Below are 6,000 nucleotides of genomic sequence, written 5' to 3' on the forward strand. Positions count from 1 at the left end.
GTTAATGGATAAAACTCCGCTTTGTCAGCTGAAGCCCCCATGTAACCAATAATATGATAAGCCAATAAGGCGGGATACCCATGTTTGAACCGTGCATCATGGCAACAGGTCCTCTTCGGCAACCTTTAACTTTTTACAAGAGATAAATTCTTCTTGAACCGGGATTTTGAACCAGATATTGAGAGCTTCAAAGCTTTTTGGGAGACACCTTTCCCTTGAACCGGATTTTAAACCGGAATCTTCATTTTCAGCCAGAAATTTTCTGACGGCCTTTAAACTCGAACTTGCGAGAAGTCAATTCCTATTTGAACCGGAAATTCTTAAACCGGATTTGAGAGCTTCAGAGCTTTATGGGGGAACAGATTTCCCTTGAACCGGATTTTAAACCGGACATTTGAGAGCTTCAGCGAGACTGACTTCCCTTGAGCCGGATTCTAAACCGGAATCCTTTCTGATGACCCGGAACTTCTTCATTGAGCCGGGATTTTGTAACTGTCATATACTTTCGAAGCCGGAAATTCTCTGACGGCCTTTAATTTTTTACCAATATGGCGGTAGCCTCCGGGACCGGTTTATCTTCCCTCCAATGACCAGGGGTCTTAAATCTCACGATATTTTCTAAGTCATCTCATCGTAGCCTCCGAGTCTCAAGGCGACTTGAGGACTTGGCTTGAGATTCCTCATCATTAACCGTGATATAGACCGGTTTGAATCCTGCACGGGACAACATGCAAACCGGAGTAATTGCTCTTTTAAAGAAAGCAATATATAATTTATAAAAATGTGATGGATGGATTTCACCTGATGCGTCAGGTCAGCAATTATCATCGCGGAGTTGATGATCACCACGGTGACGCTGAAATTAATCACGAGTGAGCCGGCCGCGGCATAGTAAGCCAGCACGGACGGGCGAGTCAATCGCGGTCATGGTAAGCTACGTGGACGGGAGAGTCGGTCACAGGGGCGGACGGGTAAGTTGTCCGTCACATTGTAAGCCGGTGCAGACGTGTGAGCCGGCTGCGAGGGTGGACGAGCAAGTCGTCTGTGGCCTTGTAAGGCGGCGTGGATGGGCGAGTCGGCTGGCGCGTTGATGTAGACCGGACCACAGGAGCGGCGACTTGCACACGTCCGGTAGTGTGGTACAGATGAAAACGTCGCTGTAGAACGTTGCCAGTGCGTGCTCCATACCCATAGTATGACGTTTCATTTGTAATGAACAATTGTCCAGCGAAACAATATTACATGCCCAAGTAATTGTTCTCAAACGAATTAACATACTAATAAAATACAGAAGAAAGATATCACCTGATGTACTTTGATGATAGATGATTTGCATGTAGACTACTAACACCAATTAATTCATCTGCTGCGTGATTCCCATACTTTTGTCTGGACACGAATTAATAGTAGTCTTTCAAATCCACGGAGAGTGTATGTAACACTAAAGCATGCCAGCACCTTTTCATTTTTGTCGATTTTGGTCACTACGTGGTTTAGTAACCACTTTTTCCAGCGCGGCCTCAGAGGCGGATCACTGTCTGCTCCACCACTACAGATTGGCCCTTGATCCACATTATTTGATCCATCACTACAGGCCAGCCAGCGGGCAGCTCTCAGGCAGAGGTAGAGTAACCCGGCGATGGCAACTTGTGGCAAGGCAGGTCACCGGGGATCAGAACAGCTCACAGGCCACGACTTGATGATTCACGGAAGCACGGGCAGGGCCGTAGCAGATGAGTCATTCCGGATCGTGACCGTCTTTTTTGTTTACTTCAACATGCAGAAAGCAAAGGCAGTGCCCGGTACATGTATCGACCTTGGTCTTCACGTAGCATTAATCAAGTCTGGAATCCATGCATGGAGCTTTGCACATAACAGCAACACCGATGGTAGTAGTTGTAATAATACCATTAATTCCGTTACGGTAACTTGATCACATCAATCTCTCTCAAAAATCTGACCGTATCATTACTATGAACTTCCCGGACAGAAGCGGAGACCGCTATGGCGGCTCAGCGCAGACGGCGGATAATCAAGCTGATGATGAGTGCGTTCGAAATAGCAGCGACCTTGCAGAGGCAAAGGGTGAACCGGGGTAGTGGCGGCTTGGAAAACGGCGGCTCGCGGACAACCACAGCAAGGGCGGCAACTTGAGACCACACAGCGAAGGAGGTGCGTCGAAGCTGTTTCCATACAGCGGAGCAGGGCCAACTCGTGGTAGGGGGCGAAGCGACGACGCGGAAAGTGTTGGGCCGGCGAGGTGCGCTGAACCGGCAACAACTCACGGCGCGGGCAGTTTGAGGCCGAGGTGATCGCGGTGATAGGCGACTTCGAGGCACAAGCGTGACAGTAATGGCGACTCGGCAGTGCGGCAGAAGCGACAGTCGGGGCGGCTCACAGTGAAGACAAGTTGCGGGTTAACGGGGTGAACCGGTGTGTGGGCGGTTCCGGGCAATCATAGCGCGGCCATGGGCCGGCGAAGAGCCACAGGCCACGGCCGCTTAGAGCGGCAAGGACAGTCTTGCACCTGCGGGTCAGCGGCGAGGCCACACCGGCCACTTGAAAGTGAGGCCACGTCGGCAACTTGCAGGGGTTGCAACAAGGCCAAAGCGGAAGCAGTTTCCATGGGTGACTATTCGTGGAGGAGGTTGACGTGGGCGGCAAGCCGGCGAGCATTTCGAGCGCAGAGGTGGCGGTCTGCCGGCGCAGGTGGCTCAGGGCAATGGCAATTGGCTGTAAGCAGTCGAAGGCGAGTCAGCCAGCCTTTCATGGAGGAGTCCGGGTCGTGGGGGAGGCGACTTGAGGTTCGAGTCGAGGCCGGGGCGGCTCAGGCCAGTCGACGGAGGCACGCCAGCGAGCGGTTGACCCGGCAAGGGGCGGCTATGGTTTACGACGACTTGCGGCAGAAGCGGGTGCCGAGCGGGTCGATGATGGCGACCCAGAGGAGGCGAGGCGTGACTGAACCGGCGGCGGGTTGAACGAAGTGCAGAGACCGTGGCTCAGATAGGCAAGTTTGACACTGTCCTCAGCGGAAACAAAACACGAGGGCGACAGCGGTTTCTTACAACGGCAAGGCGGCGGTGCCGCGCTCAAGGCGGAGGCACGAGGTGTCGGGCGGCTCAACAGAGCACTGGCGGCTCAATCCGCCGCAAAACGGTAACATAAAGCGTCTGGACCGGTTTGTGGAGGAGGTGACTTGGCGGTGAGCGACCCGGTGCATTGGTCTGAAGAAAACACCAGCGGCGATTTAGCACAAGTCAAGCATGCAGCGTTGCAGTAGGTGGCCGGCGAAGGCCTGGTGCAGAGGGGAGTTCAGCGGGTAAACCGGCGTGGGTGGCCAGCGGGAGCGGCAGCAGCAAGCCGACGCCGGCCGGAGCAGGGCGGGCCAGCTGCGACGGTCCAGGCGCAGCTGCAGCTGAGCACCAGGGCGTCGAGGACTTGAGGCGCGCATAGCAGAGGAGTCCGGGTTGGAGTGCGTGAGCAATGACTCGGGGATGCGCTCCAGGCGACCATGGCGGCGACGATTTAGATCGGGCTGGCTCCTTGGCCAGTTAGGCGACGACTGTGGCGTTTTGGAGCAGCAATTCGTAGTAGAGGCCATGACAACGGAGGCGGGCTGAAGCAGAGTCGATGCCTCGAGGCCGTACCAGCGGTCACGGGCTGTCGGTGGAAGCAGAGGCCAGCTATCAGCTGGCTACGAGGCAAGGTCGACAACGTAGCGGGTCAATTGGAGGAATCCAAGTCTGAGTACAACTTGCTCCCGGGTCGTGGCCCTTCCTTTTTTTAAACCGGACAAGTAGCAACAGTTGATCTATGCCCATTAGTCTCGGATTAGTCCCAGCAGCTAACATCGATCAGTTGACCTGACCGATCACCACAAACACGTGCGGCGGCGCATAAGCTGAAACCCTAGTTTCTTTTGCATCTGAATTTTCTATATGCCACCGCTAAAATCTTCTTTGATCTATGATGGATAAACCTGTAGTTGATGCGAATCCTTCCATGCTGAATCTTTCTTTACATAGAAATTTTGCGAACTTCTTAATCTCTTGGAGAGATCCCTTCAAAAACTCAACACCACCGTGCGCAGGCCCCACGGTGGGCGCCAACTGTCGTGGATTTGTCACGGTAGATGTCCTAGGTGTCAGGACTTAGTCGCGAGGCCAATGCATCTATGTGGTAGCTTGAGAGGGGTTGAGCGGGACGAGAGACGCGATGTTTTACCCAAGTTCGGCCCCTCACGGTGGAGGTAAAAGCCTACATCCTGCTTCATTGATATTGATGATGATGATCATGGTTACAAGAGTGCTCTATCTCGAGAGCTATTGTCTAAACCTAACTTGTCCAACTTGTGGAACTTGTGAATCTTGTCCCCTTTTGGGAGCCCTGCCCCTCCTTATATATGTTGAACGGGTGGGTTACATGTGGAGTCCAACTCGGACTTTAACTTAAACTATTTTGACTTCCCTTCCTGGGCTTGTTAACGTCTGCCGGTTTAACATTGTCTGTCGGTTTAACATTGTCTGCCGGTTTAACATTGGTCTGCCGGTTTAACATTGTTCTGCCGGTTTACCGTCTGTCTTAGCCATCTGTCTTGACTCTCTGTCTTAACTCTCCGCCGGTTTACCATCCGCCGGTTTACCAAGTCCCAGCCGGTTTAACATTCCAGCTGGGTCATACTGCGGGGTATATCCCCGACAATCAGTAAGGATGTTTTGTTAACATTGTGGTGCTCTATCCATCCATGTCTTTGTTTGCAATTATGGAGCACCCTAGCTTGAGTCAATCAAGCTCTACTTTTGCTATTTCGTGAATCCTGGCAGATTGTTGACTTGCTAGCGATTTTGCCGAGGATGTTGTTATTGATCTGTGCATGTTATGTTGTTGTTCTTGTCATGTCTAGCTTCTATGATATGTATTCTTGATGGGTGTATGCTTAGTTTGTCATGCCGTGCTCTGTAGTGAGTGCAGCGAGCTCGTAAACATGCCTACTCGTTAACAGATTTGTATGCTCCAGTTTTTCACTAAGTCTGTAACCTGATTATGTTTCTGCCATGTTCGCATGCTTGCAACTGTATTTTCTGATCACTCTTGGCTCAAGGTTACTAAGGGACTTTTATTAAGTGATTTGAGTAGCTTCATGTCATGCCTTGCTTTGCCATGTTAAGTTCCTGTAGCATATAGTTTTCATGCACCAAAATGTGCTACCTGATGTTAAATTCCAGACTTGTGTTAATTTCACTAAGTCTGAAACCTGTTATCGTTTGCATTTTTTCCATGCTTGTTTGAACCTATTAATGGATGAATTAGCCGTAGCTAAATGTTCATATTTTTTCAAGCTTCGTGAGTGGATTCCTGCCATGTATTTTGTTGTCATGTTTGAGTGCGGTAGCTTAATTATCTTGATGCATTTAGATGGCTACTTGCTGTTTATCGCAGACTGATGCCATATTTGTTTTGCTTGCCATTTCCGAACCGTGCATCCGATTCCGGTGATCTTTATATCGATTTCAACCAAAATCACCTCACCTTTCCAGTGGCACTCTTGGATTTCCAAATTGAGGACAGGTTGAATCATTCCTTGTCAAATCTTGCATATGCATCACATATCGCATCCCGCATAGCATACCATGTTTGCATCATGTTGTTCGAGCCTTGCACGTGGTTGATTGTGTTCCTTTTGCTTGATTGTATTGTTTGGGTATAGACGGGAGACGAGTTCGCTAACGAGGAGCCCGTTGAGTTTGCTTACGAGGACCAAGTCAACTCTGACAACTTTGCAGGCAAGATGATCATACCCTCGAAATCACTTCTATCTTTGCTTGCTAGATGCTCGCTATTTTGCTATTCCTATGCTAAAATGCCTACCACTTGCTTATCATGCCTCCCAAATTGCCATGTCAAACCTCTAACCCACCATGTCCTAGCAAACCGTTGATTGGCTATGTTGCCTCTTTGCTTAGCCCCACTTATTGCGTTGCTAGTTGCAGGTGAAGATTG

Source organism: Triticum urartu, chromosome 3A (genome assembly GCF_056163025.1).
Source record: "Triticum urartu cultivar PI428250 chromosome 3A, HENAU_Tu73, whole genome shotgun sequence".
Taxonomy (NCBI): Eukaryota; Viridiplantae; Streptophyta; class Magnoliopsida; order Poales; family Poaceae; genus Triticum; species Triticum urartu.